General features: G+C 47.0%; 1 protein-coding gene and 1 pseudogene across 1 annotated transcript in view; both read left to right on the top strand.

Moving 5' to 3' along the window:
* Positions 1–15,015, top strand: part of CIMAP1C (ciliary microtubule associated protein 1C) — an 86,626-nt gene that overhangs the window by 60,594 nt on the left and 11,017 nt on the right. The window lies entirely within an intron of this gene.
* LOC146860076 (5.8S ribosomal RNA) lies at positions 11,429–11,578 on the top strand (annotated as a pseudogene).

Here is a 15,015-nt window from a genome sequence, read left to right on the forward strand (position 1 = left end):
CACAGTATTGACTATTGTTCATAAATGAGTTCCTTGTGAATTTTGTTTTGTACTCTGTACCTACCCGGTTCACAAGGACATAAGGGCTGCTCTTGTTATTTTGAATATCAATGGTTAGAGCGGCAGACCCTGAAGCAGAGTTCTGGCCAGGGACCAGGGTTCGATTCCCGCCTTGGCGGGGCTCGGGCTCAATTTCCTCGGACCTGTCTATTCTCGCCTCGGTGCCTATTCTAATCACGGGCCCCACGCTGCAACTCTGGGCAATAGATTGCTTAGCCTCCACACTGGCCCCAACAGTGCTAAGGATGCCTGGCTTCACCCTGGGGGTGCCCAGGAGTGGGCACTTCACAGGGAAAGCCAGGAGGGGTTCCACAGCGGTATGAGTATCAGTGCCAGGAAACCGCAAAGGTGACACCGCAAGGTGGCTGTCTGGTGACAGTATACTCTATAAGTACCTTTACATTTACAATTACAGGATGCATTAGGGGCTGGGTGGGTGGGAACAGCAGACTAGGGCATGTCTCACCATTGTGTTGTGATGTATCTATTTCCACCTCTGCGGATTCTTCTCATGGGAAGTTGGGGTGGCAGGAGGGGTTGAAGTTTGTTTGAAGTATGTGTGTTTTTTGAGATGGTATGGAGTATCATTGCATGTTGATGACAATACAAATATTCAGAGACCTAATATTAATTGTACTAGAGCTGGAAAGCACAGGCGTTAAAGCCTGAAAATCACACTATAGCTGAGCAATGATTAAGTTAATGTCCTGGAATGTTTAGGGTCTGAATTCCCAGGTTAAACATCACAAGCTTTGGAGGGAGATGAGAGGTTTGCTGTTGGATATCGTTTGTATATTAAAAAAACTGTCTTTGAAAATCTGATGTGCAATACATGAAACATGCTATACCCCACTCAGTGCAGCAACACCTTACGAAAAAGGGACGTTTTGAAAGAGATACACAAAGATCTCCCATTTGAAGAGTGCAGAGTCCTGCATGAATCAGATACGGGCAGGTACTTCTTAGTGGAAGGAACATGCCAGGGTAGAATGCTCAGTTTCCTTAATTATATCCTCTGAGAGAAATGGTCACTAAGGAGTGGGACCCTGCAGGACTGTTTGGGTGGGAAACTTTATCAAGGTCCCGAGACCTCCCTGGAGAGGCCACCACTTGATAGATATGGTCAAGGCTGTATGTCCCAAGCTTTGAAAGTTGAACTTCACGAACTAGGTATAGTCGACATCTGGAGGGACACATTCCTAGACAGTAGTAAATACACTTTTTTTTCTCACATGTTCACAGGTCCTTCTCCAGAGTCAACTTGCTGTGGGAGTTCCAGACCATGGCCAAATTTACACGTATGATCTAACATGGCACAATTACCATTTCAGACCACACATCTGGGAATGGGGGACGATACAAATCATCGAATAAGACACTGTTGTTCGTGGAAAATTCTCAAGGAAATGTGGGAGGAAGAGGTTTAGGTAGCAGAACAGAAACATTAATAAATTCGTTTCCCACCTTCAGAATACCAGACCCCTCACAGAAGTCCCCAATACTGGGGCCAATGAGGCTATTAACGTTTGGCTAACACAGGCTGCCGATGCATGTCTACCCCAACGCATGCAAAGGCAGAATCCCCACCGCCCGCCCGCACCATGGTTCACAGACACCTTAAAAACAGAAAAAACTATTTGCAAAAACCTTGAACGTAAATGGCGCATCAAATACGATCGATGCTCCAAGCAAAGTTACAAAGCCGCCCTAATCAAATACCATTCCTTATGCAAAATAGCTAAAGTCGAATATGTCAATACAACCATTCTCGAAGCCCAAAATCGTCCCAAAGCTCTTTTCAAAACTGTACAGACTCTGTCAGGTGCACTGTGTCAGCCCAAACCACCTTGCCTCGACTCCAGTCAGTGCAATTCACTGGCTGAATTCTTTATCGCCAAAATCGACACCATTTACTCTAATTTTGAGAATCCCTCCCCCCCCCCCCACCCTATCCGTCTGCCCCATGTCCCATAGACTGCGTGACTCCAGTGGATAAATCCCTTACTTCGGCCCTACCTTCCCCCTCAACTTCTCCCAAACTCATGATCTCATGTGATCCCAGGTCCCCTCGCGAAATCTGTCCCACTCTCTTACAGTGGATTGACACATGGGCTCCGCTTAACATCTCCACTCTCTCTAACATTATCAGCAAAATTAAATCCGGCTCCCCGCTGGACCCTCTACCCCCTCAAATACTAAAAAGGCTGGATAATTCTTCCCTTGCACTCATCATGGACCTTCTTAATGCCTCTTTGAGAGACGCTACTGTACCATCTGCATGGAAACACGCTATGGTGGTGCCTCTGTTAAAAAAGGCTAACGCTGACCCTAATATTCCATCCAACTTTCGTCCTATCTCCCTTCTCCCGGTTTTCTCTAAAATTTTGGAAAAACATATCTATTCTCTATTGTCTACTCATACTGAAGCAAATGGAATTTTACACCCTTCTCAATCGGGTTTCAGATCTGGCTTCTCTACAGAAACCACTTTATTAGGGGTCTCTGAAAACATCCGATCCCATGTAGACAGAGGGGAAACCGTGGCACTCATTCTGCTCGATTTGAGTGCCGCGTTTGATACGGTCTCCCACCCGATTCTTATCAACGCCCTCAGATCTTCTGGTATTACCGGCATGGCTCTCAACTGGTTCACCAGCTTTCTTTCCAACCGCACCTTTCAGGTCTTCTCTTCTTCCTCCATTTCTCACACTTTTACATCGGCGTACGGTGTTCCGCAGGGTTCCATCCTGAGCCCCTTGCTCTTCAATTTGTACGTCAGACCTTTGGCAACTATTGCGGAGCATGCGGGGCTCACTATTTACTCGTACGCCGATGACACTCAGATCCTCTACTCTCTTTCCGCCGACTCTCACTCTTCCCTTTCCTCCCTCCGTACAGGACTCAGTAACATCGCAGTCTGGATGTCAGACAACAAATTACAGCTGAACGGGGGCAAAACAGAACTCCTTCTGTTTGGTCACAACACCGCCCTTTGGGGACCCCAACATTGGCCCTCTCAAATGGGCACCTCTCCCACCCCGTCTAAAACAGCACGCAATCTTGGTGTCATCTTTGACGACCAATTATCCATGAAGAATCATGCGACTAAAACCTCCTCCACTTGTATTACTATCATCAAGTGGCTGCGTAAAATCATATGGATGCTTCCCCCTGACACTCAGAAAACTGTGGTCCAGTCTTTAATTACATCCAGACTGGACTACGGGAACATTCTTTTTCTGGGAGCCCCCAAAGAGGTGATACGCAAACTCCAGACTGTCCAGAATATGGCAGCACGACTACTGTGCAACCTTCCTGCCTCATCCTCCACTTCCAAATCCCTACGTACCTTGCACTGGCTCCGCATTGAAAACCGTACTAAATTTAAGGCCCTGTGTATCATACATAAAATAAACTCCGGCCTGGCTCCACCCTATCTCAATCCCTTGATTGAACAATACTGTCCCCCTCGCAATCTGCGCTCCTCTAGCCAACACCTACTCTCAGTCCCTAGGATTAAAAAAGCTAAAATGGGTGGCCGCTCTTTCGCCTGGCTCTCTCCTGCTCTTTGGAATTCTCTTCCACTTCAGCTGCGACTCGAACCTAACTATCTCAGGTTTCGCAGACAGGTTAAAACCTGGTTATTTAACATCTAACTGGCTTTCCCCTTCCCCTCCTCTCTTTGGTTTTAGCGCCGGGAAACCTACGGGTAGCTGAGCGCTCTACAAATTTAATTATAATAATAATAACATAGGGAGTCAAACTCCCTAAAATCCCTACAGAAAGTAGTTTCGTTAAAGGGGCAGCTCCGCCTACATGCTATGGAGAAGTCTGAAAAAGCCTTACTGTGCCTGAAATTTTATGAGCACGCAAAAATAACAGACTCTCTCCAGGCTAGACGATTAAGATAGCTTATGACAGCACTGTTTAAGAGGATCCATTCTTTGAAGGTGGGGATGAATCCTGCCTCAATGATGAGCGGGATAAGAGATGGGCCTTTGCAGCATACTACAGGGCATTGCACATTGACAGCCAGGTGGACAAGGTAGAGGTAAATACTTTCCTATGGAGGGCATCCCTTCCCGTCTTGTCACAAGCTAATAGGGTTGCCCTCGGTGCCCTAATAACGGAACGGCAGAGAAGGTGCAAAAAGCTAAAGCAGAGCTCTCTCTGAATAAGCCCCCAGGCCCGGATGGGCTTACTAGTAGCTACTATAAACATTTTAGATCTGACTTAGTACCCACGTTGGTGGATCGCTATAATTCCTTTTTGCGCACTAACAGAGAGAGCACCTTGATGTCTGAGGCTAGCATCATACTTATCCACAAAGCAGGTTAGCTGAGGATCAGTGTGATGCATATCGACCTATTGCATTGCTAAACAGAGATGCAAAGATTTCCACTAAAATTCTGGCTAACAGACTCCTCCCTCGCCTACCCTATCTCATCCAACCAGTTCAGTTGGGGTCTATCCCAACCCGGCAGGCGGCTGATAATATCAGAAAGGTGCCAAATCTCATAGAGAAGACAAACTTTAGGAAAATCCCAATAGCCATCTTGTCACCCGACGAAGAGAAGGCATTTGATCGAGTTGTGTGGCTTTTTCTGCACCAGGTGTCAGAAGTGATCGGCTTGGGACCCCCTATGCTGACCTGGATAGGAGCTAATTATCAAGGTCCTACAGCCAAAATATTGGTCAGTGGTGTTAAGACAGAAACTATTTACTAATGGGCACACGACAGGGCTGCCCGTTATCATTTTTACTTTTTGCACTGGCCATTGAGCCCTTGACAGTATTCATTCGGCAGGGTTCTTGCATTGAGGGCATGCCCTTTGGGGGCAACACACACATAGTGCAACTCTTTGCAGAGGACACTGTATTAATGCTCATGGACCCACTAACATCCATTTCTAATGTATTGAAGCTTATTGACCTCTATGCCCACTGTTCAGGCTTTAGGGTTAACCTAAGTACAATGAAAATCTTAACTGTGGGCCTCACTAATACAGCAAAAGATCACATTTCTAGAGTGTTGCCCATCTGATGGGCCAAGGTGAAAGTTAAATATCTTGTAATATATATTATGCCCAGATTGCACACATTCTACCTGGCTAGTTTCCATAAACTATTCCACACCCTCACACAAGACCTACATACCTGATAACAATTGTACATTTTCTGGCTGGGAAGAGTAGCAGCGTATGAACTGAATATCATACTCAAAATAATTTATGTATTTCAGGCACTCCCAGTCCAAATATGGGAAAAAGATACAAAAACCCTCCACATGGCTGTTGACAACTTCATTTGAGCAGGCTTGCTGCTCCGCTCCGCATTCCACCACACCAGCCAGGCTGGTGATTGAGTGGAGGGAGTTGTTCTTCTCTCCAGAAAGTGTGTATTTCCACCCACTTCCGCTGGGCCACTACACAGCGCCCATCTTGGAGGGGAAATGCTCTAGTCTTCCTCCAATTTGCATTAAGCTCCGGGTATAACTGCGGCGACGGCGCAAGCCCGTCTGCGCCCGTCCGCATCCGGCCGGGTCCAGGGGCCACCCCCCCTACTGGTTTTAACTCATATCGCCTTATTTATTCCCCAGCTATACTGAGGAGATTAAGGATATCTCCCAGCAAGAATTGCCTTCACTCCATTGGCCCATGCATGGACATTCTGAGTTGTCCTCAATGCTCCCATACCACACTGCCCCCACCTAAACCCTGCCGGGTTCCTGCCTCCTCCTCCTCAGCCTACAAAATGCTGTAGATAAACTGTAGATCACTACCTAAACATGTCACACAAATCTCCATCTTACTACAAGAGGAATGCCCTGACGTGTTATTCCTCACAGAAACCTGGCTCAATGCTGAGTCAGAACCAGACCTAGTCCAATGTCTCCCACCAGGTTAATATATCCTGAGGAAAGACCGGGAACAGGGAAGGGGAGGAGGCATTGCCTTCATCCTAAAAGATGGTTTTAAATGCCGCACCAACCCCGATATCCTCTCTGACTGTGAGAACCTCTCTTTTTCCATCTCACTTTCTGCAACTCACACCTACTCCGGCATTCTTATTTATGGCCCCCCTGGACCACATGGACAACTGTTTAAAACTTTGCCAGAAGTCGTTGCCAATCTGGCAAGTTCTCTTTCTTACTTTATTGTACTGGGGGATCTTAACTTGCATTTCGATGACCCCTCAGACCCAGTAGTGACTGATCTTACCCTAAATCTTCAGGCTCTTCAGATAAAACAAAAGGTTACGAGCCCCACTCATGGAAAAGAGCACCTTTTAGATCCCATTTTCTCCAACTGTAATGAACTCTCAGTCAAAGACCCAGTCCCAGTACCATGGTCTGACCACTTCCTGGTCCCCTTCTCATGGGATCTAACAAACCCCCCCCCCCCCCCCGCAACACTGGCACAATAAGTAGCTGAAAACGCTTCTGGTACAACCTCCTGCTGGACTCATGGAATGCAGCTCTGGAAAACAACATACCCATCTTAGGTCCCTGTCCCATGGTCACGAATGACCAACTTAACCAGTGGATCAACTTCGCCCTGGACTCAGCTATACCTAAGAAACATATCCATAAAAAATCCAGGAACAACCCCTCCCCAAGGTACTCCTCTAAGCTGTATGAATACAAACAAATCTGCAAAAGACTTGAGAGGAAATGGAGAAGAGATTACGACACAACAAGCAAACCGAACTACAGGGATTCTATTAAAATTTACCAATCTAAAGTGAACGAGGCACAAGCACTATACTATGAAGAACGTAGAAACTTCGCCTCAAACTCTCCACGCAAAATCTTCCGAAGATAGCTAGCACCTCCTAAAACTAACAACCAGGGATGTCCCATCTAACAGCACAAAGACACGTTGTAACAAACTTGCTCAGTTCTTTTCCAATAAAATCAAGGATATCTATAACTCCTTCCCCCCATCCACCCCTACCATCAATCAGCGGCTTACGGAGCATCCTGTGTCTGGTGAGGATCTTCTCAGGAAGATTCCCTTGATTGACATGGAAACCCTAGCGAATATATGCGTTCAGTAAAATCTGTCTCTCCCAATGATCCAGCACCTCCCCAAATCTTAAGTAAGGCCGGGGATACAATCCTTCCAGTGTTGCTGAAGCTGATAAACTCCTCCATCTCGACAGGTCTAGTACCCCCACCCTGGAAACACACCATGGTGAGAGCGCTATTGAAGAAATCCAGTCTCAATCCTGATACAGTTGGAAATTTTCGCCAAATCTCCCTCCTCCCCGGGGTTTGCAAAATGCTAGAGAAGCATGTTAACTCAGTAGTCTCTGCTTTTCTTGAATCCAATAATATACTCCACCCGTCACAAACGGGATTCCGCCCCCAACACAGGACTGAAACTACACTACTTGCAGTGGTTGAAAAGGTCAAAAAGATCCTGGATGAAGGAGGATAGACGGCTATCATCCTTTTGGACCTCAGTGCCATCTTCAACACTGTTAATTACGACATCCAGATCCACAGGCTGAGGAATGTTGGTCTATCAGGTAGTGTCATCACCTGGCTACAGTCCTTTTTCAAGGACAGGAATTTTCAAGTCTTTGAAGGAGACAACTCCTCAGATCAAATCCAACTTGGATGCGGCGTCCCTTATGGCTCATCCCTGAGCCCGACATTGTTCAATGTCTATATAAGCCCGCTGGCACAGATCGTCCTTCCCTTCGGGATAGACATTGTTACGTACGCTGATGACACCCAATTAGTGGTGGCTCTAAACCATTCAGGCATCATCTTGTCCAGTCTAGGCCCCTGCCTGGAGAGCGTCGCCAAATGGATGGAACTCTCCTCTCTTAAATGGAGACAAAACGGAGCTCATGCTGCTGGGCAGTTCATCGATTTCTGGCATTGGCCCAGCATGGCCAAGCTGTCTCAGCTCCCCACCCACACCCAAAAACCCAGATCAAAAGTCTAGGTATGTGGCTAGATCAGTCACTCACTTTTGATCATCAGACAACAAAATTGGCGGCATCCTGCGGATGCGCCATAAAGTTCTCCCGCTGCTTCCCTTTTCAGCAAGAAGACTTATGGTCCAGGCCTTAATTCTTTCTCCCCCCCCCTATGGAAATGCTCTACATTTAGAAGCTCCCAGGACTACCACAAACAAACTGCAAGTCATCCAGAATTTTGCAGCCCGATGCTCTTAATGACTCCCAACAGCCATTCTGCAAGGCCTGCCCTGAAAACCCTACACTAGCTCCCGGTTGGGTGCAGAATAACGTATAAATCTCTATGCATTGCCCATTAATCTTTCTGGAAGAAAGGCCCCTCCATCCTCCAAGCCATCATCTACCCTTACCGCCCAAATGGACGCCTTCAATCATCCATTCTCTACCTAGCTGCTGTTCCTAAAATCAACAGGATGAGAAGTGGTGGTCGATCTTTCTGTTTCGCCGCTGCTAGGCTCTCGAACACTCTTCCCACCCACTCACGCTCAGAACCTAATCTCCTTCCGTTCCGTAAACTTCTGAATACTTGGCTTTTTCAAAACCTCACCTATTAAGCTGCTGTGACCTCCCTCTCTCTCTGCTAGCGCTGGTACGCCTTTGGGTAGCCATGCGCTATACAAATATCCATAACATAACCTAACATAACAAGTGAGTGCGCCTCTCCGGGAGAGTATTGAGAGTTCATAGGAGGGCAGGAGATCTAGGAATGCGGGACATACAAAGTAACTTTTGGGCAGCTTATGATATTTTTTGTGTTGTCTCTCTATGAAACAGAAATACATTGGATCCATATGGGCACAGCGGTCATGGGAGAAGCCCCGAGGGTGGGGCCCAGGATCCCAAAGCATGCAAGACCATAGTGCGTTATGTCTCAGAGATTATGCCTCCCACAATGGAGATATGGGACACGGTTACAAAGGGAAAGACACGTACATGCACATGAATCAACCTTTTTTGCGAGCACAAAAATCGTGCGTTTGCGCCTGCCAAAAGGGCTTCTGCGATGCATCAAACTGTAAGAATCTCACAATTTATGAAATCGCAATTTATTGCGATTTCTTAAATTGCGATTGCATTTAAGGAATTGCAAATTGCGATTCCTTAAATGCAATGCATGATGAAATCGCAAATAGCAATTTCGCTAATAGGGGCCGCAAATTACCATCATTTTGAACTTGATGGTGATTTGCAAAAACTTTGAAAAGTGCAATAAAGTGCATTTTTTAAAGTTGTAGGTTACACACACACTTGCCCTTTGTCTACAACATGTGTGCACAGATCAATTTCAGGGGTGCAACAGGGGGTCCTTTTGACACCCTTGTAATTTCCCATTCATTCCTATGGGCCTGTAGGTCCATAGGAGCACATGCATCAATGTAGGCTTTTGCGATTCCTTAATTGCAATTATTAAGGAATCGCAATTTACGAATTGCAAAAGTCTATGCTTGTAGGAATCGCTATAAAATTAGCGATTCCCAAACATTCCTTAATTGCGACTCACAAATTGCGACTCGCAATTAAGGAATGCCTTCCCATTCATTCCTATGGGCCTGTGGGAAATTCGATAGGGACTCGCAAATTGCACATGCAATTTCAAGGGTGCAAGGGTGTCAAAAGGACACCCTGTTGCACCCCTGAAATTGATCTGTGCACACATGTTGCGCACACACATGCCCCAAGGGCATGTGTGTGTGTAACGTACAACTTTGAAAAATGCACTTTAGTGCATTTTTCACAGTTTTTGCAAATTACCATCAAGTTCAAACTGATGGTAATTTGCGGCCCCTATTAGCGAAATCACTATTTGTGATTTCATCATGCATTGCATTAAAGGAATCGCAATATATTATGTTTTCTTAAATTGCGAGAGTCTTACAGTTTGATGCATCGCAGAAGCCCTTTTTGCGGGCGCAAATGGACGATTTTTGCGAATCGCACGGTTTGCGCTCGCAAAAATGGTTGATGCATGTGCCAGATAGGAATGAATGCGAAGGCATTCCTTAATTGCGACTCGCAATTTGCAACTCGCAATTAAGGAATGTTTGGGAATCGCTAATTTTATAGCAATTCCTACATGCATAGACTTTTGCAATTCCTTAATTGTGATTCCTTAATAATCGCAATTAAGAAATCGCAAAAGCCTACATTGATGCATGTGCCCCTTAGCACCTTCCCATTGCCTTATATGCCCCTTTTTAGTAATCCTGATTTCTTGATCAATTCCCTTGATATGTGTAAAAAGGGGTTCAAGATGCAGGAAGGGGATTGCCTTCAATACTTCAATTACGCCATTGGGCCATGCATCTGTGGAACAGGGAGGCCACATGCAAACACCTCACTCACTGGGAAAAGTTATTTGCCATGTACATGTCACTGAAGGGTCTGATTTCAAATACCTACACCGCTTTGATATTTGAGGGACCCACTGTTTAATGGCCCTATATAAAGAAATAGCAGGGAATGGTGGATGTTGACTTCAATCAAGGTCAATGGGAGACTTTGTGCTATGATATACCTAGCTATGCAGTGTACAAAATTGAGATTCCTTGGATGAACATATGATGTTCTGGCATATTACACCCATGAAAATGAAATAGGTGTATCCTAATGCCACTGGTTTATGTTGGAGATTTTGAGGAATGGAAGAAAGTGAAGAGCACATCTAGTGTGCATGTCTGCGACTTAACGTGTTCTGGAAAGAGATTCTGAGCTAGTAAATCCTACTTGGGACTCTGCTCCCAGAGAATAAATCCCTGTCACCAAGTGACTCGAGGATAGCTAGGAATATGATCCTTGCAGTCAGAAAGTTATTGACACTCCACTGGAAAACTCTGAACATACTGTGAAAGTATGATTAGGCCACCAAATTGTGGTCCATGCTGGCATTGAAAATGTTTGCCTGAATGACTTGAGTGCTAAGTTTGATGCCAATTGGCACCCCCTGATGTACTGTTTGTCGTGGCATGGCCGTTGTTACGATGCCCCCAATCACTGCGCCCATTGAAACTGACACACTAAAGTTGCTCGAATGTGTTATGTTCAGGAACTGTGCCTGATGTATGATCTGCCCTTTTGCATTAAGCATAAGACAATGGTACCTATCATTTGTTTACTCTTTTACTCTGACTACTCTCATATTTCAAAGGGAGGGGAAAGATGAGGGAGAGTTGTCCAGGGGTTAAATGGGTGTTGTGGATTATCAATGCCAAAAATCAATAAAATACAATTGGATGAAATCATGAAGTCTGACTTCAAGACGGAAAGCATGACGAGGTGCTAGGCTGTCTTTCCACATGGGCAGTGGTTGGGCGATGCTGTCTATCTCCTGCCTCTTCTACACTCCCTGGTGGGCAATAGTTGCAAAAGTGGCCTTAGCTACTCTTATGGTGGATCACTCACCTCATGCTTTAATGAAGAATGCAGTTAGCTGCAAGAATTTGTATGAATTGCAGGCCACATTGATCAACACTCGGAACGTAACATATGGCCCTGGATCCCTCCTGGAGCTATGTTTAACTGAGGGTCGCTTGAACATCAGTCACCATTGGGCTCTCCCATGGCATGCCTTGAGCTTTCACAGAGGCCTCTGCTCCCTTTGTCCTTCCAAGGTCAGACTCCTGATAGCCAATCGCAGGCGCCAACGCTGGGTCCCACCACAGAGCTATGCTGCTAGCGCACCTACCCTTCCCACCTTGGTGGATTGGGTGGGCACATGGTCCGCTCCGAGCCTGAAAAACCCAGGGCGCCTGACTGTATGCTGCATGTGGCTGTCTGTGGTGTATGATGGCTGCCAGCGCACTGCCTCAATTGCCTACTCCCTGGGCTGGGATGATCCACTGTCTGACTGCAACTGCCATTTTACATGTTGGCAGCGGCAGGTGGCCTATAATTTCGCTGTTTGGTTTGTGTGTCCTTCTAATCGAGGCTTACTTTGTGGGCGGTATTAGGTCGGTAGTGGTGCCTAGCATGCCAGGATTGGGTCTTCTCGGAGTCGGGTTGCTTGGGAATGCAGGCCAAAGTGGATGGTAAACTTCATCTAAGGCTAAATATGGGTGCGAGTTATAATCAATAAGTTGAAAAGAATTTTTAAGAGAGAGTTCAAGAGAGCGTGAAACCATCAATTGGTAAATAGATGGTGTCCATGCGGTCTGCCTGGAGGTTTCAATACAGCAGGAAGGACGGTCGCCCGAGAGGCTCCACAACAGGACTGCTGCCCTGCTGAACCTGGCCCACGCATGGTGAATTTCCTCTCCACCAATGCACCACAACCGACTCCAGATTGGCTGGAAGCCTTCGTGGAGGCAGGTGGTTTTCCACCCATGTGAAGAGTGTTAAAGTCCCCTGGCAGTATCTTCACATCTGCAGGGCCAAGGAAGATTGACTGCCTCATCACCCTCCCTCAGCAACCATCCCAGCCCCTCTCGGGTGTACCGGGGCAGGGAAGGTGGAAAAGGGCCCCTGCTACTGATACAACTGTCAACTTAGGTGGACTGTGCCCAGTGTGCCCTACTGAGTCACGCCGATGGCAAGGAGCCCCACACTGGGGCGCCAAGAGTCTGCGGCAATATCGGTTACTCACCCGACTTAAAACATGGATCAAGTAGTCTAACACATGCATGAGTCGTAGGAGTGATCGAAACCATGTGGCGCAATGAACGTAGGGGCTGGCACATGCTGGTTGAGGAGGCATCCTTCTGTGGGCCTGTGGCAGTTACACCACCGGCCTGTCTTTTCTGTTCTGTTAGGGAGGTAAGATAAGTGGGAGGCCCTCAGGCTGCCGGTAAAATACCACTCCTCTTATTGTTTTTTCACTTACCTGGTAAGACTGGGTGAACACTGTGGGGCTTTCGCTTTTGCTCAAAGCACCGAGGGCCCACCAGGCATGACCCGCTACAGGGGCAGTGGCAGTTTGGGAGTTTTACTGTGGTGTTACAGCCATCAAATGATAAAGTAGGTGTCAAAAAGAAAGTTTAGGGTAGACAGAAAGTTCCCACGGAGCAGAAGGGCAAACACTTGCTTGATCTCAATTTTCAGTATGAAATAAAGTGGAGCCTCACAATCCTGACTTTTTGGGTTTCTAGCAGGAGGTATCATTAAAGTTACTAGAGGAATAATTGGCTTGTGGCGGCCAAGCGTTCATAGCGAAGATGCTTTTTTGATCATGCTATATCACCTTTTCTTATCATTGAGGGGTAGAAGTCACCAAATGTTGAATTGTTCACCTATTAATAGGGAAAGTGAGCTAGGTTTAGGTCGTCATGAGACAGGTTAGTTTTGCCCTGCAAATGATGTGTTTTTGCAATAGTAATCCTGCTCATATGAGAGGAACCAGAGGTTCAGACATTTGACGTATATGTTTGGCCGAGGAGCTAATGGGACAAAGCTACCATCTATTGGATAGTGACTGAACGCCCTTAAGTCAGAATCCCTCCTAAACCATAACAATACTACAGTGCCATGAAGCCTCAGTTGGCCTGGGGTAGATGGCCTCTGGTTTGGTGCTTAGAGCAACTGCCTTGGGGACCGAAGCACAAATGGAAGTAGGCCGTCTCCATCATCTTTAGTGCACGGCATGTTTGTGGAGCACCCCGTGTTAAATCATTCATAGACGACCTGATTCTGGATTAGGGTTTAACCCCTTGAGTGCCCATGACGAGATGGTCTCGTCATGGGCCGCGGTTGCGCTGTGCCCATGACGAGACTATCTCGTCATGAACCCCGCCCGCTAATTCAACACCCGGCACAGGGCGGGGAAAGGGCGGGGCACACAAGGGGTTAATAAGTAGCAAAACAGCAAGCATGCTGCAATCTATTGAAAATCATCCTCTGGGCCAAGCTTTTTATTCTGTCTGTTGACATTAGTTCCCCCCTGGACTCCCTATGCCATTGTTGGCGGGTGAAACTGGGTGAGGACCTTGGGGAGGCTACCTCCATCACGTGCCATGCGGCTCTGGTGCCTCCCACTCTGCACCGCTGGGAGCAGGAATGGTGGCACGATCCCACACAGGTCAGCTGGATGACCAGATGGCTGAGGCTGGCCCAAGCACAGTCCCGTGGATGCAAGATTCCAGTGGGTGGCTCTGAGAAGGAGCCTACTGAGCTCTCACCTCGTCGTCTACTGCTGCCTGGGCAGTCTTGTTGCCAGGTCGACCTTCGCAGTTCAGCTGATCAGTCGGTGGCTCGCTGACCAAATTTCCAGTCAGTGGCTGGTGAACCAGATATCCAGTTGGTAGCTGACCAAACAGATGACCGGGCTTAATAGTTGAGCAAAATATGGTTGCCCAGGCAGGCCCAAGTAGAGACAGAGGTTGTCTGGGGACTTAACCCTCCTTAGCTCCCCCTGGCTCAGGCACCAGGAAGAAGGAAGGCACTGGCATGAGGCACCCTTAGTTGATGGATTGAGGTGACAGTTCCTACCCAAGGCATGGTGACTTCAGAGTGGGTAGCACTCTTGTGTCTCTCCACGATGTGGAGTAGAGTAAAAGCCCAGCTGCCGGGCAGATCCCGGGCAGGTAAGCATTGGACGGTGGAGGAGTTTGGGGCTGCTACAGTCTCCCTCCACCACTGATTATCTTAAGAACAACTATATTGAATTGGCACCCGTTCCGGCTACTGTCCAATTCATAACCCCGGAGCAACTAGAAAGTTTGGACTCCAGAGACTAGTGGCTGTGTCTCTCCAACCAGACAATGGACTACATGTTACCAGTGGACACTACTGTGAGGAGCTAAAGAAAGCACCTACAAGATTATTTTGCAGGATGGTCTTTGCATCTTCGGGTGGTGGGCTATTGGGGTAAATCTAGGATTGCATTGTGGCAGGTATACTGGATGCATTTCCAGGAACATTCCTTTACACTTTCCTAGACCTAATTAGTAGATATTGAAACCTTGACACTGTTACTTAAAGTTTTTGAACTTTGTTCTGAAAAGTCTTTGAAATAGTTTAAACCCACACACGCCT

This window comes from Triturus cristatus, chromosome 3_1, assembly GCF_964204655.1.
Source record: "Triturus cristatus chromosome 3_1, aTriCri1.1, whole genome shotgun sequence".
In the NCBI taxonomy this organism is placed as follows: domain Eukaryota; kingdom Metazoa; phylum Chordata; class Amphibia; order Caudata; family Salamandridae; genus Triturus; species Triturus cristatus.